At 36.1% G+C, this 23,665-nt stretch overlaps 1 pseudogene; it reads right to left on the bottom strand.

Moving 5' to 3' along the window:
- Positions 1-276: 276 nt before the first annotated feature.
- On the bottom strand, positions 277-2,057 carry LOC116854833 (annotated as a pseudogene).
- Positions 2,058-23,665: the final 21,608 nt, after the last annotated feature.

Below are 23,665 nucleotides of genomic sequence, written 5' to 3'. Positions count from 1 at the left end.
TTCTATGAGATTTTTTGGTCGTTTCCATTAAAATCTACTCATTTTAAAAGCTAATAACTTAAAACTGCCACACACACACACACACACACACACACACACACACACACAACAAATGGTCCACAAAACATCCTCTTTTTCTTCTGAAGGTTTTATGATGCATTGTTACCTTTAACCAGTTTTTTACTATTAAACTTAAACGGTCAATTGATACAAACAGTTCTGAGACCATTCTTCCACCACTGATTAACACTGGGGGGCGGGTATTAGGAATAATATTCATTTAGCTTTCTGAGCTTTCTTAGCAGACTTGGTGACCTCTCCACCCCGAGCTCTCTTCTTGTCCACTGCTTTAATGACTCCCACAGCAACTGTCTCTCTCATATTACAAACAGAAAAACAGGCCAGAGGAGGATAATTAGAGAAGTTCTCAACACACCATATCAACAGTAGCAGCATCATCAGATTTTAAGAACTTGGGGCCGTCTTCCAGCTTTTTTCCAAACCGATCATCAGTCTTTTTCACCTCAGCAAACTTGCAAGCAACATGAGCCAGGTGACAATCCAGCACAGGTGCATACCCAGCACTGATTTGGCCAAGTTAGTTCAGGAAAATCATGTGAGCTTTGAAGCCAGCTGCTTCCATTGGTGGGTCATTTTTGCTGTCACCAGCCATATTGCCTGGACGAACATCTCTGACACATATGTTCCTGACACTGAAGTCTACATTGTCCCCAGCAAGTGTCTCACTCAAAACTTCATGGTGCATTTCAACAGATTTTACTTCAGTTGTGACACTGACTGAAGCAAAGGAGACCACCATGCCAGGTTTAAGAATACCAGTCTCCACTTGGGCCACAGGGACAGTACCAATACCACCAATTTTGTAGATGTCCTGGAGAGGCAGATGCAAGGGTTGTCAGTCGGACAAGCTGGTGGCAGAATGCAATCCAGAGCTTGAAGCATATCGTTCCACTGGCATTGCTATGCATATGGGTGACTTTCCATCCCTTGAACCAAGACATGTTAACACTTGGCTCTAGCACGTTGTCACCATTCCAACCAAAAATTGGCACAAATGCCACTGTGTCAGGGTTGTAGCCAATTTTCTTAATGTAGGTGTTGACTTCCTTAATGATTTCTTTGTGTCTCTTCTGGCTATAGGGTGATTCCGTGAAATCCATTTTGTTGACACTGGCAATTAGTTGTTTTCACACCCAGTGTGTAAGCTAGAAGGGCATGCTCAAAGGTCTGCCCATTCTTGGAGCTACCTGCTTCAAATTCATCAACACCGGCAGCAATAGTCAGGACAGCATGGTCAGCCTGAGATGTACCTATAATCATGTTTTTGTTAAAGTCTCTGTGTCCTGGAGGATCAATGATGGTCATATAACATTCCTTGGTCTCGAATTTCCTCAGGGAAATATCAACAGTGATACCTCATTCATGTTCAGCTTTCAGTTTATCCAAGACCCAGTCACACTTGAAGGAGCCCCTTCCCATCTCAGCAACCTCCTTCTCAAATTTTTCTATTAGTTCTTTTGTCGATCCCATCACTTTGGTAGATCAGATGACCAGTAGTGGTAGATTTGCCCAAATCTATGTTTCAATGATAACAATGTTGATATGAGCCTTTTCCTTTCCCCTTTTGGTTTAGGTTTAGTGGTGGTTTGTATAACACCTGTGTGTGCAAACCCATTGTGAAAAAATAGATGGTATTTAAAATCATGAGGCAAGACAGGATCACCTAGGGAGTAAATATAGGTAGAAAAACAAGTCTCTTTAATAAGATGGACTTTACCCAGAGTATTATAGCTAAACCACTAGCTATATAACAGTCTCTCCTCTTCCCCCTCTCTGCTTATGTAATGCTAATATAAACAAAAATCTAACTCTTATTAATGCCTTAAAATTCAACTTAATCATCACATTCTCCATATATCTAGAGAATAGCTGAGTTGTCATTTTAATGGAAAATTACAGAATCACACATTAATCCCCCCTTATTTAACTTACATTCCTGCAGTTTTACTGTCTTCTGTATCATCTTTCGCACCCATTAGATCATGAACTTCCTAGAGACGAGGTTCACCTATTTCCCATGCCTAGTGCTCCACATGAAACTCTGAAGACACTTAGGGTATTAATAAATAAAATAAAAAGAAATACTAATAGCAAGTAAGAGGGGAAAAGGATAAAGAGAATTTGCAGGGAAACAGTGGAAAGGGATGTGGGGGAGGGAGACAAATATATATTTTATCTAGTATGTAGGGCTGGTTCTGAAAAGCTGCTTGCAATTTTTACAAACACGGAATACATACTGTATAGCTTAGCAGAACATGATTCAATTTCCTCTTCTGTGAAATGAGAGTGTTGAACTAAGTCCCTTCCAGCTTTAAAATGCAAAGGCTTTATGATTCTCAAATTCCCAAGTGAAATATGATCTGTGATTCATGTACATTTTTTCCTCCCTGTGTTTGGTCATGCCTGGTTATCTATGGCCCTCAAGCTGGTTGGGGATGCCCCCTCCACTCCTGCTTGCTCTCACCTCCTCTCTGCCCTGACTTGCTAGACTTTAATAGCATCATTATTTTACACGTTATTATTGCTCTCAAAAAACGCACCTCTGCTGTATTTGCAAGGTTTATGTTAGCTCAGTGTTGCCTTGACTTCTTTTTTCACTTTGCAAAGCAAAAGAAAACCAACCAAAAGCCCTCTTTTTTCTCTCTTAAAACACACACACACACACACACACACACACACACACACACAAATAGAAACAAAACAAACCTTTGACATTAGGCAGAAAGATGATCAGTAAATAATATCACTTAAAAACTGCTGAAAAAGACTCTGGACAGAAAAATGTGACAGATTTTTCCATCATAGTTCATTCACTTGTGGTGTTTCAGAGAACTTTGCCATTGACTCTGCTACTGCTCCATAGTTTGCCGTATACCATCTAATATTAGTTAATGAAGACCTGCCTTTATCCTCTTGCCATCTTTTCTGCTTCCTTCAGAGGTCGGTGCTGAAGCATAAGCCAATGGAATATGTCCTTGATATAGATCTCATTACAAACTGCTTCCATGTAATGCAGCCTGCACTACTGACTTAGTTCTGAAATTAGGCACTTTCTATACCAATTCTGAAAGCTCAAAACCTTTATTCTTCTTCCTAGATTATAGACAATCCCATGGAGAGAAGTATTAGATTGAGAATTCAGGTGTTTATGGTGAAGTGAAATAAAGCTCTAAAGTCTGAAACTCATTAAACTAAAACATATTAGGTCAACTTTTAAATCCGTTTCTTACCCAGTGCTTTAAAAAAAATAACACAATCCCATTAGTCTTCCGGTGCTTGTCAAATACACAACCCGAAGTTGATTTTTCATTAGAGAGGAGATTAAATTTAAAAACCAGAATAATGGGAAGTTTAAATAATACCAAGTAAGTCATATTATATTTGTAAACTAAATCCTCCTTTGCCATTGTTAAGTGATTAAATAAATCATATTTTCATATACTGCTTTAGCACCAATATTATTATTTTGTACACCACCAGTCCTACTTTCCTACCATTGATTGTATATATTAATTCAGAGTCATATCAACCAATCAAATGGCAGGTGCTTACTGGATTTTTATAATGTGATCAATGCTGTGTTTGGTTCTATAAAATAGTAGCTTTCAAACTTTTTGAACTAAGATCCACTGTTTAGAAATGCATTTGTACTGTGAACAGGCATTCACACACACAATTCAACAAAAAGAAAATTTTCATGAAAAAAACCCTTAGGTTTATATAGTGAAACATTTTGATTTTGTCTTTGCTTTCTTCTCTACTCCATTCAGTTGTTTTATTATAAATCATTAACAAACGTTGAATGAGACCCAGGACCAGCATATTGAAAAATTTCACTCTGGAGTACATACAGATTCTGTCTTGTGGAAGGTTGCAGTTAGGTCAGGAGAAAAGAATAACATGAAACAAAATATAGTTTAATATCAGAATCAGTCAAATTGTCTTCAAAAAGATGAAATCTGAGCCAAACTTTGAAGAACAAAAAGAATGTGGCAAAGTGAAAGTGCAAAGGGGAAAGGCCAAATCAAAGGAAAGACTTTGTGTGTGTGTGTTCCCAGAATAGTGATCAGAAGATTCTGGTTGAAATGCAAGATATGCTTTGGACACTAGGGAATTATAAAGACAAAAAATTTATTTGTAATTAAATACATAGGAAGTCCATAAAGAAGTTTATACCTAATATAGAAGAAACCAGAGAGCAATATAAGGATTTTGATCATTACAAATGTGTTGATGAAATCATATTTTAAAAGGCTGTAATATGAAAAAAACTATGCAGACTGTGCTCTAAAGGAGTGACTCCAGGGAAGAAGACTCACTGTGGCAGTAATTCTGATGTCATGCAATAGAATCTAGAGTAGGTGGTAACATCAAGAAAGTATATTAAATAAAACCATTGATATGGTATATAAACTCTCTGCTTACAGAGATGACATACATATATTAGTATTTATTATCAGATTGTTTCCTTTAAATTTTTACATCTCAGAAATGTTCTAAAGTAAAATATAATGAATATTATTCACTCATTAATCAAATATTAAGTATGTACTATTAAGCACTATAATAAATGCTGGAAATGGGTGGTGAACCGGGCTCTCTGATTCCAATCAGTTGTACAATTGAATAGATTTTTCTTTTTGGCTTAAACAATAGAAATCTGGAGCACCTGAGTGGCTCAGTCTGTTAAGTGTCTGCTTTCAGCTCAGGTCATGATCCCAGAATCCTGGAACTGAGTCCTGTAATGGGCTCCCTGCTCAGCAGGGACTCTGCTTCTACCTCTGCCCCTCACCCCATCCTTGTGCTCTCACACACTCTCTCCCTCTCTCAACTAAATAAACTCTTTAAAAAAAACCCCAGAAATTAATTTTCTCACACTTCTGGAGACTGGAGGCTGAGACAGCTGCCAGCATGGTCGGTTACTGGTTTGTAGATGGTTACTCTCTTGCTGTGTCCTTATGTGGTAGAAAGGGAAAGTAGGCTCTCTGGTGTCTCTCCTTTTTAATTTTTTTTTTAAGATTTTTTATTTATTTATTTGACAGACAGAGATCACAAGTAGGCAGAGAGTCAGGCAGAGAGAGAGGAAGAAGCAGGCTCCCTGCTGAGCAGAGAACCCGATTGGGGGCTCGATCCCAGAACCCTGGGATCATGACCCGAGCCAAAGGCAGAGCCTTTAACCCACTGAACCACCCAGGCGTCCCTAATTTTTTTTTTTTTTAATTAGAGTGTAGTTGACATACTACATCAATTCTTCTTCTTTTTAGAGAGAGAGAGAGAGAGAGCAGCAAGAGTTGTGTGGAGGGGCAGAGGGAGAGAGTAAATCCCAAACTGGGCATGGAGCCCAACACAGGACTCAATCTCAGGACCCTGAGATCATGACCTGAGCCAGAATTAAGAGTCAGATGCTTAACTGAGCCACCAGGCACCACTAAATCAATTATCCTCAAATGTTTTAAGTTTCCAGGTGGTCCAAGTGCTATCTGGAGAGCACGATGGAGAGGATTGTTGAGTTTCAAAGTTGTAACAGAGCAAAACAGAGGCATTTGGTTAATGACTGTTTCAGGGTGAGGTCAGCTACTTCTGCTGACGTATGGTCTACATTCACTTGAATCAGAATATTCAGGGCCACCTGGGTGGCTCAGTGGGTTAAGGCCTCTGCCTTTATTTAGCTCAGCTCATGATCCCAGAGTCCTGGGATCAAGCCCCACATCAGGCTCTCTGCTCAGCAGGGAGCCTGCTTCCTCCTCTTTCTCCCTGCCTGCCTCTCTGACTACTTGTAATCTCTGTCTTTCAAATAAATAAATAAAATCTTTAAAAAAAGAAAAATGAATATTCAAAGGCAGATGATTTGACCCTCCCACCCCATATCTACTTGATCAAGCTATTTAGGATTGACTGGGAAATCTGCATTTGTAACAAATACCGCAAGGATATCCTGAGACAACTTAAGTTTGAGAATCACTTTTATTTTATAGTTGAATGAACTGAAGCTGGGGGATTAAATGATATTCATGGTCATATGATCAGTGATAAAACTAGGATCTGAGTTTTCTTGATGTTAAAAGGGAATAGTTTTTATATACTGACTTATCTATGAAGTTTGACTTGTTTTCTACTAGTTACATGACCTGTGTCAAAAGGATTAAGCTTCCTGAGCCATCAGTTCCTTTTCTGAAAATGAGAATAATAATGCCTACCTTAAAAATGTTGCTCAGATTGTTTGCAGGATTTAAGTTACATTTTTTTAAACCACCAGTGCCTGGCAAAAGGAATGCTCCATGGATTGTAGCTAATGCTACTGTACCTGCCATATTAGGGTTAAGTGAGCAAGCAATCAAGGACTTGGGCTGAAGCTAAACCTTGTATGCTCAGATCCCATGTCTGCCATTTACTAACTCAGTGATCTTGGGGAAAGAGTGTGACCTTGTTATGTCTCAATTCCTTCATCAGTAAAGTGGTGGCAATGGAACTACCTCAAGAACTCTTGTGAAGATTAAATGAGTTAACACAAGTAAAGTACATGGAACAAACTTGCCATGTTCTCATATATAAGATTATATATACATTCTCAATATGCTATTATTAATTATTATTATTATTATGTCCTGACACAGAAAGAAAAAGAAAGCAAGCCTTGAGGAGGCCACTGCTCATGGTCAGGCTGCTGTATAGTCAGACAATTTCAGTTACAGAAGAGTAAGTGTAAACTGTGGAGCATTTAAAAGAGGTCAGTGCAACCTTAAGAGTCGGGAATGCTTGGATACCTGTTTCTCCTGTATATAGAGTTGTCTCCTCGGATATTTCAAATTTAGGTAAGACTGAAAATTGGGTAGACTGTATGTTCCCTCTGGGTGTCCTTGTTCTGCTGTTTATTTTTCTCAACTGTCTTTCTCCTTATAACTTTTGTTGTTCCTTTATTCTGGGCAACTTTATTTTTCCTTGGATTCCCAGAAGGCCAGTGAAGCAGAAATGCCATTGATACATTTAAAGATAATTTATAGTTTCTTGGTTATGAAATACTATATTTATCAAAGACAGAAAATAATAATAAAAATAATAATTATTATTATTATAAAATTATTTTATAATTATAAAATAATAAAATAATAATTCCTAAAAGGGAAAAATTATTTTGAAAAGGTTTAGTTAACTTCTTGTGCATTAAAAAATTCAAATCATATCAACAAATTAGGTTCCTAATGCAATATAAGTGACATATCAGTTACTTTTGCTTAAAAACATAACTTCATAATGATTAACATTAGATTAAAGAAGTGAGTCATATTTATATGTGCACATAAAAGCAGACAATCATTAAGACCTACTGATTCTACTTTTAAAAATGGTCTCAGGCCAGTTATTTGTGGGTTTCAGACAACAGCTGATGACTGCCACCTCCATATTATAAGCAGTCCTCTCTAAAAGACTATTGTGATAACCTAGCAAGTATCCTAAAGCATTTCCATACACAAATGTAGTGATCTTTTAAAACCACAGATCTCCCTATGTCACTCCTTTGCTTCAAGCAATTCAATGGCTATCCATTGTTTTTAGGATAGAACAAAAATCCTTCTTTTTTTTTTTTTTTTTTTAAGTGACCAAAAAGGAATGTGGTTTTTAATGTTCTGGTATTTGAGTGAAGGATATTTTTTTTTTTTAAGATTTTACTTATTTATTTGACAGACAGAGATCACAAGTAGGCAGAGAGGCAGGCAGAGAGAGAGGAAAGGAAGCAGGCTCCCCGCTGAGCAGAGAGCCCGATGTGGGGCTCGATCCCAGGACCCTGGGATCATGACCTGAGCTGAAGGCAAAGGCATTAACCCACTGAGCCACCCAGGTGCCCTGAGTGGAAGGATTTTCTATCAATCTTGACATCCCTACATGATCCAGTCAGCCACTTCTCCCAGAAACCCAAAGGGCACATATGCACACGTTTGTGCACATGCTTATGCAAACACACATAGGCCCACGATGCCCAGGATCCCATGTTCAGCAGGTTGCCAAGAAGCCAGGTCCCTGGGACCTATCACAATCTCAAAGGGACACCCAATCCCCCAGGAACAGTCACTGCAGCTCATGGCCAGCTATCTGGTGACTGAGGAGGCATCCGTTGCTGGTCACAGGTAGCGGGCTGCTGCAGGGCCCTTGAGGGGCAGGCTGGGCCAGGGAGCCTGTGGGTGCCCATAGCTTTCCCAGGTAGGCCAGAGTGTCCACCATGCAGCCCAGGAAGAAGATGAGGAGTGTGTCTCCAGGACGAAGTAGACGAAGCCCATGAACAGGAAGGGTAGATGGTCTCCATGTCATTCCAGTGAACTCCACCTCTGTTAATAGTTGGTTCACATTCCCCCTAACTCCTGCTGATGGCAGCTTCCTTGGAGAGAAGTGGGAAGGACAAGTCTCGTAAATTAGAGACTGAGCCAGCAACTGATGGCCTGTTTGAAGAACAAACAAGATTCCAGTGCTGGGCTGGGACCTCTCCCAAGACCAGGCCACATGCATTGAGGCCTGAGGACTCGGCTGGAACCAAAGCCACTTCTCCAGGCCCTTCCAGCTGAAAGGAGTGTCACCAATTCAGAAATCCTATAAAAGACTCCATATATTTTTCCTTTTGCTTCCTATCAAATTCTCTCTTCTCTTACTATGGTGTCATGAATCCTCACCTTTTTCAGGTCTCCCTACTGACACTAACACTGGAAAACTGTTTCTTGCTCTTCATCTACCACCAACACACACAGACACAGAGACTTTTTAACCTAGCTACTTATATTCCTCAACCAAATCTTATTTAAATTTCATTCCTCCCAAGAGTCTTCCTGGATTCCATAGAATATTTTAGTCTTTGCTCTTTTATACCAGCCTAGTGCTCTATTGTATGTACCTTATACTCTTTATCACAGCTGAGGCCATATGATAACTTATTTAAGATTTGTGGTCTACATTGTGCATAAGCCTTATCATGTTGGGGACCATACAAGGATTGTTCAATATTACATTCCAAGTCCCTTGGAAATGTGCCAAGCACAGAGCAGGAACTCAACAAACACTTATTAAGTGAAAAAATTCATGAATAAATAACATGTGAGATTGAAATTTAAAAATTTGGAACATATTACTGTTAATGATGGGCACTACTTGCATTGACTAAACAGACTTTAATTCCAACAATTAAAAATTTTGTTAGATTTGGTAATACAAATGCGCATATGGCAGTAATGAAATGTATCTCTATTGATTTCTTATCTTCCAGCCATGTTTTTTTTTCTTTCTCTTTCTCTCTCTCTCTCTCTCTCTCTTTTTTTTTTTTTTTGCCTTAGTATGATACTTAAGCCTTAGTGTGATGTACACCAATTGATATTAATTTGAGCCAATGAGAGCTTAGGGGATAATTTAAAAGTATTGTCCATTAGTACCAAATGAAGTAAAGTGAGTGCAGTGGTCCTCTGTTAGGTTTTAGTCTATAGAGCATCTTTTCCTTTGAAGAGCAAGCCGCCTCCATCTACTAGATTATCAATCAACTGCCCCCAATAACTCCAACCCTGGTGGGATGTAGATGTGAGATCAATGTTAGTGGATTAAGACACAGTGTAGTGGCACCTGGGTGGCTCAGTGGGTTAAAGCCTCTGCCTTTGGCTCAGGTCATGATCCCAGGGTCCTGCTCAGCCCGCCCCTCTGTCTGCCTCTCTGCCTGCTTGTGATCTCTGTCTGTAAATTAAAAAAAAAAAAAAAAAAAAAAAAAGACACGGTGTAGGCACATGATCAAAGCAGAGCCAATTAAAATTTAATTGGAATGATTTCTATGGACATTTAAAGTTAAAGTCTTCCTCTTTGTGAGACTGGGACTACTCAATTTTGAGCTTTGGCTGGTCATTTTGTTGTGAAATAGAGATCGTCTGCTTAAAAATAAAGCAAGAATAAAGAACACCAGAGAAACAAAATCACTGAGATCTAGCTGTCCTTTGGAATGAATTAAAATTTACTAAGTTAAGTAAACATTTTTTAATCAATCTAATTTAAGTTTGGATTCTAGACAGAGTTTATAGAACTAACGTTTCCTTGACATACTCCTTTAATGGGATGTGAGTATACACATGTAATACAGTATTGTCAAAAAATAGATTTGTGGATATACTTCTCTCAAGCCCAAAGTTTAGAAGTGAAACAAATACAGAATACTGTAAAAATTTTACTGTAGATTTTTACAGCCCTGAGCATGTGGAAAGCATTATGTATAGTAATATATCCATATTAAGAAATAATTTACAAAAAGTATATCAAGAAGAAGAAATAGAATAAATGAGGGATTTAGAAACCATGCTGTATCAAAGTAGAACATGAATGATGGTGTTATATCATAAAACAAGACAAATAGCAGAGGTCAGTAAAATTTTACTATAAAGTATTAGATAATAAATATTTTAAGCTCTTCAGGCCATATGGTTTTTGTGACAAATAGTTAACTTGGCCAGGACAGCATGAAACTGTCATAGACAATACATAAATGCATGACTGTGTTGCAATTAAACTTTATTTATTAAAGCAACTGATGGGCTTGTTTTGATGTAATGTCCATAGTTGTTAATCCATGTTTTGTATCATACTCTCTATTACTACTCCAAAAAAGTCACACAGTCAGTATTTTTTTTTTTTCTAAGAGTCCTTGGGATGGAGATAATTCATTCTTGAGTTTTGCACTCATATTCATGTTATGAAAATCTATAGTAGAATCAATTGTCCCCAAATCCATGGTGTTCAATTGCAGCAGGCAGGAGTATATTAGAGAGAACAATTTACAGTTCTAACTTGGCTTTAAATATCAACAGCCAAAGATTAAAAAGACTAAAAGTAGAAAGATGACTAAGTATGGAAAACACTAAAGACTCCATCAAAACCCATTCTAACTAATAAACAAATTCAGTACAGTTGGAGGATACAAAACTGATATATAAAACTCAGTTGTATTTCTATACACCAGCAACGAACTATCAGAAAAAGAAATTAAGAGAACAACCTTATGCAGGAAAGTGTTTGCCAGGGTTTGGGAGGTGGGGGAAATACGTTGATAAAAGAGGATGAACTCTGTTATAAGGTAAATGAAACTGGAGGATCTAATGTATAACATGGTGACTCTAGTTGATAACACTGTATTATAAAATTGAAATTCGTTAAGAGAGGAGAATTTAAATGTTCTCATGAAAAAAAAAAGGTAAATATGTGAGGTGATGGACTTGTTAATTAACTTGAAGGGGTAATTCATTCATAATGCACAGGTATATCAAAGCATTACGTTGCACACTTCAAATATTCTGAAATTTTTAAAATCGATTATATACCAATAAAGCTGGAAAAAAAATAGCTTCATAAGAAGAGCAAATGTATGGGCACAGTTCTTCATACAGTCTCATGATCTAAGGCCATAGAAATGAACAATTCTGTGTGAACTTATATTCCAGTGGAAAAAAAAGGAACTTTTACATTTAAATAAAGAGGAAAATATATGATAGAAATAAGTGCTATGCTAGGCAAGTAATTAAAATGGGTAATGACATAGTGTGTTTGTGGATGACTCCTTGGGATTGGTGGTCAGGAATGGCGTCTCAGAGGTTTACATTTATTTTTATTTTTATTTCTTTTTAAGATTTTACTTTTAAGTAATCGCTACACCTGACATGGGGTTCCAACTTACAACCCTGACATCAAGAATAGTGTGCTCTACTGACAGAGCCAGTCAGGCACCCCTCAGAGAGTGACATCTAAAGAAAGCACCAGCAATATAAAATCAGGAAAAAAAAATTCCAGGCATAGACAACAAAGATTATAAAGTCAAAAGAATAAGTTGCACTGTTGAATAAATAGGAAGTCAGTGTACATAAACAAAATGGCTGAAAAGGAGCATGCTATTGGATAAGGTTTGAATAAAGGCAAAGTATAGGACTAAAGGACTTTGTATGCAGGATTAGGAGTGAATTTATTTCAAGTTCAGAGTGAAGTCAATGACTTCATGTAGGGAGTGGTTTAATCTGATCTATGTTTTTAGATGACTGTGGTTATTGTGATTTTCATGGGGATATATCAAGCATCAAAAGCAGGAAACCAACTGGAATGCCACGCAATACATGATGGAGAAAAATAGATGGGTTCACCCTGTGTTATTGCATTTGAAAACATTTACTGATGAGGAGGATGTGTTGGGGGAAAGAAAGAATAACCAAAAATATTACTTGGTTTGTTTACTTGAGTAGGTGGGAAAGTGGGGTGGGTATTGTTATGGTTTGATGAGATGAGGAAAACAGTAGCAGGATTACATGGTGAGGAAGAAATCGAGATTTCCAGCCTACATTTGTTAAGTTTAGATGACACATAATATATACTTAATACTCATTTATTACATGAATGAGTTAATGATCTTTTGTGCAACAGTTTTGGTTTCTAATAACATTTAGTTTAGTTTTGTTGTTTTGTTTGGAAAAAAGGGATGGGATTTTAAGAGCTCATCTAATCAAAATTTTATTCATTTTCCAGATGATGAAATGAGTCAATGGGGTAAGTGATTTCTCAATGTAAGTACAATTGGTGACTATAAGAGCCAGAGACATTTCTCCCAGTCTTTCCCTACTGTATTGGAAGACAAAAACTACTGAAAATAGAGTGGGCAAATAAATCTTCACTATATGCTCATTACTCATATAATGGAAACCTTGTATGACAAAAACTGACAAGAGGAAAGTTTAAACTAAGCATTGAGGTTCCAACAATCCTTGTAATGAATACTGACATTTGTTTGCTTTCAAGAATAACTATGAAAATCCTTATTTTGTCATTGTCCATATAACTAAAGCATTGACAAGCTGTGAAAACAAACTAAATGTAGACCCCCATGACTGTGTCCGAAGGCACACACACCATACACTATTTTCAAATCACCCTTGTTGTTGTTTTTTTTTAAATCCTCTCTCTTAGTTACTATTAAATCTATACATTAGAAATTCTAAAATTCTATTTTCTACCTCTACATTGTCTAATTTTTGACTGGTACTGGAAATCTCATCTTCAAAGCTATAATGAATATGAGGACCTTTTAATATTTTATAGGTATATTTTACACTAAAACTCCTCATACACTCCAATCAAAACAGGGCTTCATATTATAACTGAATGCTTTGTAAACCTCTCATACCAGCCTCTCTCTCTCTCTCTTCGCTCTCTTGCTCAGTCTCTCTCTCTCTCTCACTCAGTCTTTATCTCCTCTTTGTTTCATTTGTAATACTTGCCCCCATTTTATTTTGGTTTTATACAATGTAATAAATAATTTTATTTTCTATAGTAATATTCTCAGCAAATAATAATACTGAATAATAGTCAACTTATATGAAATTATTGTCAAAGCACCAAAACTGAATTTTGTGTTCACCAATTCCATGTTTGTTGATAAGTTGGACATATTACTCCCAGATAACTTACACTCTTACCTGCATAAATTCCAGCTGCCTCAATGTTGCCTCAATGACACCACATTTGGTAATAACAATATATGTATATACAGTATTGAAAGCAAAATGTGGCTTTAGGTCCAGTATGTGTCTGTGTTAGTAAGTTGCATTTTTATAAACAGTTTGTTGATTTTTTCTAAACTAACTATTTAATGGTCAGACCACTCTTCCTTTAAAATTTGTAGGATTTGTCATATCCTTTCTCTTATTTTTATGTGTAAATAGTGCACATCAGTAGCATATAAGTCTATATAAATTCAAAGACTTTTTACCCCAGTTTTAAACCACAGTGTTTTGAACATTCTGCAGAGGTAAGATAGACCCCACCCAAATTTTTTTCAGATGCCAAGAATGATGGTGCCACACATGCACCAAGAGGATATAAAAGGGCTTATTTCTCACATAATTTTGTGGAGAGCAGAGCAGGTTTCCAAGCTGGTCTGAAAATGGCTTGAGAGAGCAAAGAGAGAAAAGATACCAGTTTTACAGAATTCTTACAGTTGTGTGGTGGGCTTGGGTGGGGTTCTCATGCAAAGACCAGGGCTTCCTTGGGTTGAATTTCCTGCAGGCATCATAGAGGGAGAACCTGGGCTGTCCTATATCACACAGATGTGGAGCAGAAGTGGAAATGGAGTTATGGGCATTAAAGCTATCAATAGTCATTTTCAAAATGGAGTCAGACCATTATGTACAATAATGACATTGTTCCTTTAGATTAAAAAGGGTAAAGAAAAATAGGTGCAATCACAGTTTTGTCTCTTGTAACTTTTACTTTCCAAAGAAAATCTTACAAAGATGAGGAATAGTGTAAATAGATTTTAAATTTTTTTTGTTTTGTTTTGGAAGAGAGTTCTTTGAAACTCTTGTATTTCTGTTTAGCTCCAAGATGAGTATTCTGATTATGAGATTAATTCAGAGAGTACTAGAAAATAATTGAACTCAGGGGTGGATGGGTTAGGGGGCATTTACTCTAATTAATATAAGAAATTAGTCCATATTACTCCCTTTCATCATTAAGAATTTAGCTTGTTCCTATCTATATTTGTGGCCAGACTGATGTTGATTCATTTTCCTCCTTCAATTATCTTTGGATGTTCATGTTACTCTAATGTGTTTTTAAATGTTCGTATTAACCTAATATATTGATACATTGAGGATTAATTAGTAGTGATTGAAAGTCACTGTGTTCCCTTTTGTTCTTAAAAAATATATTTCTAAAAATAACTGTTAGACTCTTGACAAGCTATAAAATAATAGACTGTAGAATAATTGTAGAATATAATTAAGCTCATGCACAACCCAACATAGCCAAAATATAATAAGAATAAATTAATAATTTGATCAATGAATATTTAATAAATATCCACTAATTGATGAACTATATGAAAGAAAGTATGACAAATACATAAAGTATCAGATTAGGTTACTTCCATAAAAATGTATATTCTAAAGAGAAAAAAATTTGGGCTATAATCTATTAGTAGAGATAATTTACACTAAATAGAATAGTTAAATGTAACAAATGCTATCCAAAGGCAATGCATGGCTGCACATGTGGATTTCATTTTGGTTGTACTTGCATGGAAAAGTAAATGTTGTCTGGTTAAAGGTGAAAACTATGGTGTGCCTATGGGATGAGAGTTGAACAGAAATTTTAAAGATTTATCACAGAGGAACCAGAGAGAGATTCTGGGAAAGGTCAAAAGTAACAAATGCAACAAAGTAAAAGAGAAACACAGGGTATACTTTGAATTGGTTAATCATATCTCTGATTTACCTTAGACAGTCCTCATTTAGCCATATTGTTCTAGCAAAATAGTTAATAACACCTTCTTTTGATTAAAAGTGTATGTATATTTGTACAACTAGTTATATGGTCATCCTATTTATGGGGCTATCAAGGAGACAGATCACATTCAGTTAAAAAGTTAAAGAGATAGTAGAGCTTGGCAAATAATTTGTGGAGAAGCTGATCTAACTGATATATATATTCATCCCCATTTTAATTTTGAAGAATTTGAGGTCAGAGAGGTCTGATTATTTTCCACCCCCCCAGGTCTGACTTTTCAGAAATTGGTCAGCAAGGAAGGGGCAAAGCTGACATGTAAACCAGGATCAACCTGACCCCCAAGTCCATGATCTCCTAAGGAAATCCATCCATCCATAGATCCGTACCTGGAAGCTAAGGTAGTGACATTTGCAATGTGAAACATTGTTGAGACTGAATAGGATGAGGTCTTTAAATAAGGTTGCATTCATTGACTACCTTTAAGGAAGAAAGAGTCGATAGAATAACAGTGGGATGAAGTAGATAACCCTGTGTTGATGAATTAGTGAGTAATAAAATGAAGACTCAGGGCAGCAACTGTAAAGTTCCCTTGAAAACAAATGTCTCTGTGAAAGCTAGATTTGTTTAGAGACAACAGATTTGAGAAATGGGGGTCTTGCTCATTAGTGAAGGGAATGCTTGAGTAATTTGAAAACAGAGAAATCAGGAAATTGAGAGTGAGAAATGAAAAACAAAACAAAACAAAAACAAAACAGAGGAGGAAAAAGCTGTAAGACAAAGTCCCAGATGGACTAAGGGGTTGAGGTAGAAAATGCAAGTAGAGTAAATATTATGAGCATGAAAGCTATAGGAAATCAGTGTCCCCAGTGAATTTGTTAGAACATGACTAACAATTCATGACCAAGTAGCTCTGTGTGGGTTTACTATGATTTGTTCCAATCTTAAAATAAATGGAAAAGATAGTTTTTCTTTAAATTGAGAAAGCTGATGTCTAAGTCTAAGCAGGGTCAAAGTCATTAATATAGTTGGAGCATTAGGTGAAAGGATCAAGAGAACTCAGCTCAGTGCTGGTATCCAGGAAGCCTGGGCACCTGGAAAAGAATTAATTGGTGACCCAGCACTAATTGGAGAACAGCACAGCCAAGATCATTAAATAGCTGATTTTCTAGAATGTGTCTATTCCTTCCAATTAACATTATGAAATCTTTAGTTGTAAGATTGGTTTCCTGTTGTTCAGAAATGAATGAAATAAAATCTTTGATACAATTTTGGAGCAAGACAGATTAGTTAGCTCATTTAGCCAGTTATTTTAGTTTAATGTAGATGTAACTTAAATGTATGCATTGAAAACAATTAGTTCAATAGACTAAGTGCCCAGACTATTAATTTTTTATAGGACAAATATTTGCATCTTGCAAACTTTATACTATAACATCATTTGATTAGTTGAAATTTTTCAATATTGGTTTGAAATTTTCAATATTAATAATATTTGAGTCAGTTGTTTTAATCAAAGATATAGTCAGCATACCATTCTGTGCATCAAGTTATGAACCATGAGTGAGTGAAATTTTATTTGAAATTACTATCTTTTACATTGTACTAATTCTATAAATTATATATGTGTGTGTATGTTTCAACGCATATATGTTTACTGTTTGTGTGACTATTCACACATCTGCTCAAAATAGATCTAACAGGTTGATAATGTCTCAGATTTTATTAATTTAAAAGAATTCCCTTTTACCTCAGTGATTTTATGACCTCCAACTTAGCACAGAAATTGCAAATTATCATCAAAGAGGAAAATAAAAACTAAGTCTTTATCCAGTAATATAATCATTTAACATTAGTCTTTGTTTCAGTGAGACAAAATAGCTTAGAGGAAATTCCAGGAAGTCAAGATCTTGGTTTAATTCAAGTGAAGTTTACAGAACACTGACTACATGCCAGGCTCTGATTTAAGCAAACAAAAAGGTTCCTGCCATCACAGAACTCCCAGTCCAGGATGGGAGACAGAGATGCAAACAACTGCACTATAATAAAATGTGATAAATATCCTATATTATCCTAATCACACCAATTAAATGCTACAGAATTAAAAAGGATGGATGAAGAGATTCAGTCTGTGGACCAAAGCCAATGAGTTTTGGCAAAGCCTTCTAAGAAGAGTTGACATTTAAACTGGTCCTTGAAAAATCATTAGATCTCTGCCAGACTATGGATGGAAAAATGTGGAAAAGAAAGGCAATGAATTCACAAAGCATGTAATATGATCATTCTAGGGATCAGCAATGTAGTTTAGATTCTTCTTACAGCCCCGATTCTGACTGTGTGCTCTTGAGCATGTTGCCAACCCTAGATACACTCCCAGACTTGAGACCTGGTGTGGGAGTAAGGAAGAGAATTTAAGTTAATCAGATGAAAGAATGTACATCTCATCTGTGGATCTTCCATAACTTTATACATTTCCCTGTGGGGAAATATGATCCTTCACAGCTGGAAGGAGTGAAGAACAGTTAAGTGACTTTTCTAAACGATACCAGAAACCTATAGCCACACATGGGCAATGGCTTCTAACTCTCAGTTCAGCACTCCACCCATCAGATGATACACATCTCACAATTGGAGTTTGATCTTTGCTAGACAATAAAAAAGAGGAAGAGATAATTTATTAAGCACATATTTGTGTATGCATAATCACTTCTTCCCATGGAAATTTAGGAACTATGCATTATCTTAAAAACATGGAACACATATAATTAGATATTCATTGAATGTGTATTTCTTAATTCCTCAAAACTCAAAGCTCATTAAGTAGTTGTAATCTCAAATAGCAAGATGGAGAAGTAATATTTATTAAGGATTTATTATATGATAGAGTGTTGGAACACAACCCGGATCCTTGCCAATGTGACTGGGGTCCTGTCGGATCCTGTGAGAAAACTCCAGGAGATGGAGGGCAAGAGTCTTCCTGGGTCAACACCCAGAATAAACATGGGAGGATCCCCGGAGTGCTTTCCTGTCCTCCTTTAGATGGATCTGATAAGTGTGGAGAATCCTTAACTTGCTCTTGTTGTTTAAAGCTAAGAGATTGTTCACTTGTCACACTTGATTGCCTGCATGTAGCCCACGTCCCGCACGTAGCTCACATCTCACACGCAGTTCACGTCCTGTGCGTAAATCTATATCTTGTTTGTAACCGGATCTTGTGCAAAGTATAAAAGAAGTGATTGTAAGAAATAAAGTCGTCTACTGATCATCAGTCAGTACTCCCCCCATCATTTCGGCTCCGAGCACCAGGATCCCCACCTCGTGAAGGTGATAATAGAGTTTGTGTTAGATCATTTATGTACTTTGATTGGGTGACAACAAATAACTCTATAAGATGGGGACAATGGTATTCTTCTTCTTTTATAAATGAGAAATCTGAAGATCGAAGAGGTGAATTAATTTGTACAAAGTTTACAGAAGCAGCGCTACATTTATCTGACCAAAGCCCATGTCCTTTTCACTAACCCCACAACACTGCCCTCATAATAGTTTGAGGTAAGTAACATATTTCAAGTACTCCTACATCCTCCAAATCAACAATACATTTCTCGGCATTTTAACACTGTGGGGCTAAAGGTGAAGAAGTGACAGAAACAGCTGTATGATGATGATGACGATGATGATGATGATAGCTAATAATTATTAAGTTTTTATATTGTGCTAGATGGACTTCTAAACATTTTATATATGTTAACCTATTTGATCCTTACAACAACAACCCAGTGGAGGAGGGACTTTTATTATCCTTGTTCTCAATGTGGATATAATGCAAAACAAATTGAAGTAATTTGCCCATGTTCACTCAGCTAGTAAGTAGCTTGAAACACAGGCAGTCTGGACTCCTGTCAGTACACATAACTATGTGCTGGTGGCATATCCAGAGGGAATAGAAATAAATCAAACTGGGTTGGTGCCTAATATATGTCTGATGCTCAGCTAGGTGTATTCTATATATATATTCTATGTATCTCATTTAATAGAAAAGCATGGTACTTAAAACAGTGCAGTGATTAGGTGGACAGGATCTGAAGTTAACAGGAAATAGTATGTATGTATGCTATTATAATTATCCTATTTTGTGCATTAATACAATATCTTAAAATTCAGAGAAGCAACTTGCACAAAGTCACATAGCTAATATATGCTATGGTCATGATTTGGAAAAAGACTCCATGCCGTTTACCCATAAATTTTAAAGCTGTGGTTATAGAGCCAAAGATAAAGTAAAAATTTGGCAGGCACACTTTCTTCTTATTGAGTGTAGACAGAGTTTTGAAAAGCTAATATTAAAATAGGAAAAAAGGGACACCTGAAGAAAAGAATGTATTTCATTTTTAGAGCTAGAATAGTGTTCTTCTGATTAGAAAAAAAGTTCTTCAGTTCATATGCAAACTGTGATATATGGAATCATTTTTATATCTCCATTTTCTAGCACAGTGCCTGCACTTGTAGGAGCTCAAAATACATATCAGATGGATAAATGATCAGCCAGGATGGACTAATGAATGGAGGAATGGATGGATAGCAGCGTCTCTTACAAGTTTAAGTGGAATGTGACTCAAGGAGTTACATAGCCCAATCTTGTTATCATAAAGATAAGAAAATAAGCAGGGATGTTCTTTCCTTTTATGCTTTCTAATATACTTTGAGTAAAGTTCTTTTTCTATTCTCAGATCCCATGATTCCATTTTCCAGGAAATAAAGGAATCCATTAACTGATTTCTAGGAAAAGTATTTGGGCTTGGTTCAAGAATCACAGACCTTTGCTGTCCATACAGTGGCCATCAGCCACTATTAAATAGCCACAGTGGCTATTTAAATTAAGATTATTTTTTTAGGGACGCATGGGTGGATCAGTTGGTTAAGCGTCTGCCTTTGACTCAGGTCATGATCTCAGGGTCCCTTCATAGGGTTCCTTGCTCAGCAGAAGCCTGCTTCTCCCACTGCCTGCCACCCCCTCTGCTTATGCTCTCTCTCTCTCTCTCTCTCTGATAAATAAATAAATAAATAAATACATAAATAAATATAAAATCTTAAAAAAATAAATAAAAATAAAATTATTTTTAAAATAAAAATCCAATTCCTTGATCACATTTCTAGGGCTCAATAGTCACACGTAACTGTGGCCACCATACTAGACAGGGTAGACAGAACATTTTCATTACTGAAAAACTTCCTATTGACAGTATTATGGTGCAGCAGGGCAGTGCAAATTCTTAAATAACAAGCAGGGGACATGGGCCTTGGGTCTAGGAAACTATTTCTTGGGGTGAGGTTGGGATTGTGCCAAGTGGATACCTTGATAGTCAGTCTGAAAGGCTTAAGGGAAGACAATAAAACTAGGTTAGAACTTAAGGACAAAACACATAACTTAGAAAGACTGAATTTTAATTAATTAGCTACAGGGCTATGTTATAATGTGTTCATTGATTGACTCTAGGTTAGATACTTCCTCTGTCTGTGGGATATTAATGACTACTGTGCTATGGAGTCACAGAGCCACTACTCCACTGGGATAATTAGGGAAGCTTCTTGGTGAAGGTGATGACTGGACTTTATTATGAAGGATGAGCAAGGAGATATTCAAATCAAGAACAAGAGAAAAAAGCAGGGGAAAAAAAGGCAATCTAAAGAGAGAGGGTAAATGTACAAAATCTTGGAAATTTCTTAAGAAAACTTCTATTGATAATGCCTGGATATGGGGTATTGGTGGAGGTTCATTAAGAGGTTGGTGTAGAGAGAGAAGTGTTCAGTTAATGAAGGACTCAAAAGAAATCAAGGAGGCAATGCAACGTCAATACTCTCTATAATCAACTTTAGATATTAAAATCTGTGACTGATTACTCAATGTACACTGGTTGAGGTATAAGTTCTATTTTGTTGTATTTTTGTTGTTGTTTGTTTTTTTTTTAAATTTTATTTATTCATTTGACAGACAGAGACCACAAGTAGGCAGAGAGGCCGGCAGATAGAGAGGAAGGGAAGCAGGCTCCCTGCTGAGCAGAGAGTCTGATGCGGGGCTCGATCCCAGGACCCTGAGATCATGACCTGAGCCGAAGGCAGAGGCTTTAACCCACTGAGCCACCCACATGCCCCTAGGTATAAGGTTTTGAGGAGGATCCTGAATGAAACCTTTGACTTCTGGTAATGGAAAATAAACATAAGCTTACTGAATATAAACTAAAAAAATAAACTCATATTATTCTCAAAACAAATTGAAGAAAACAAAGATTAAATAGAGTTGACAAAAAATGGATTCTATTCCATATATCATTCTCACTGAAATAAAATCTTATTGAAATCACACAATTGTAGATTTTTGTAGTTACTTCAAAGTTAGTTTTGTGATGCCATTACATATAATTGCATAATTACATCAATTGTTTAAACAATTTAGAGAAATCATATCTACACATGTATTCATATGTATAAGGCAAAAATTGATGCCATTGAATGCCTTAAATAATAGCTTCAGTCTTCAGTTTTCCTTTGCTATTGTTTATTTACGTACTTTATCTTAACTCTTACTCTTTTCTTCCTTTTTCTATCTTCCTATCCTTTTTGTCCGTGTCCTCCTCTCTATCAGAGCTTTACTCTGTGCCCTTTGTATCGTACAAAATCACCGTTTTGGCACTCATCAAGTGTCTGGATGATGTACAAGAATTATTTGAAAGAATTTAAATTATATTCGAGATCCTGGCTCTTTTCACAATGTGTGAAGTTGGCAATTTATGACTAGAGAAATAATGACAATATGCTCCTGATTCTTTTTAGATATAACTTCATTTTCCTCTTCATTTTTAATGGCCTAAACTAAAATTTTAAGGAGATGAAAAATTAAAAATAATTTTATTAACCTAAATGAATAAAGCATTTCCTTTATAATGAGCACAATAATTTCTAATCTATTTTGTTAATATAATACATATTATATCACATGTAACATAATAACTATGTTTCTCTCCTTTTGGTAATAGAAGATTATGTTCTTAATATGTACCTTATTATCATCTCTCTTATAGCTAAATAATAAGTATTTTTTCTAAGAGCTGTACTTTATAGCAGTGGATAAGGTTAGTACTTGAATGCTTGGAAAAATTCCAGAAATTTTCTTTGTAATAGAATAAGACTATGCATATTGCTTTTTATTTTGGTAGGTGTATGAGGTTACCTGTAATAAATTAACACATTGAGGAATACTCACATATTTTTTTAGCAATTGGAAAGTACAATTTGTGACATCCACTTCGAGATAAAGTGTAATCAACATGTGTCATTGAGGTAATTTTCCCTTAAAGATCTCTTACTAAGTTCCCTAAAGGAAAAAAATAGCCTACGAAATATTAAAACTGCAATCCACATTACTGTGTCCAATCTCAGTAGATCTCACAGAGAATGGTTAATGATGTTTACATTGCTATGTTAGATATCACAAACAATTTCTTTTTCAGGGAATGAGTCACTTTTTAATCATTTTTCAGGAATGAATCATCTTTCAGTTCTTACATATTTGTTCATCAGAAAATATCTTTAATGGGCATATGGGTGCAGTCAATTGCTTCTGTAACACTAAAAATTTAGCAACCCAAACAAATCATTTTCATATGTTCCAGGGCCTGTCTATTAGAAGGAAACACGTACTTTGATTTTTTTTAATTAAAGTTCAATTAAATTAGTTAGCATTCTGCAAAGAAATAATTCAGTTTCCTCTGGTTATCAACCTGTCAGTTTCAGAAAGTACCAATAGCCAGTTAGTTCTGTGCCTCCAGTATTTTTACTTGGCAAGCACAAAAGGAACTAAGGAGTGCTGGTTTATTTTTTAATTCAAGCTTGCCTGCAATACTAAATTACACTTTATATGGCAGAGTTTAGAGAACTTACAAACACTGTAGGTCTCACCATTGGTAGTTTCAGAATCCAGCTAAAGTAAAGTATCTGTTTGGTATCCACTTACATTTTACAAGCAGTAAATAATCTCTTTATAATAAAAAAAAATCAAATATCATTACTTTACTGTATTATGATTTACCCAAATATGGTAACTTACAGTAGAAAATCATAATGAATTAATATTCCAAAACCTAGGAGCTGCTTCTGGCTTTTCTCCTCGCTGGTTACAAGGTCTCAGATAAGTAGCTTCTTTCTTTGGATCTCAATTTCCTCATTCACAAATTCAATAAAACTGCAATTTTTAGAGCATCTGAGAGCCAGGCACTTAGCAGGCATTGATCATAATATAATGACAAATAAGATA

The sequence above is a fragment of the Lontra canadensis genome, unplaced genomic scaffold (assembly GCF_010015895.1).
Source record: "Lontra canadensis isolate GAN:19392208 unplaced genomic scaffold, GSC_riverotter_1.0 scaffold95, whole genome shotgun sequence".
NCBI lineage: Eukaryota > Metazoa > Chordata > Mammalia > Carnivora > Mustelidae > Lontra > Lontra canadensis.
Note: the sequence above shows the minus strand (reverse complement) of the source record. Positions and strands in the feature narration are given on the sequence as shown.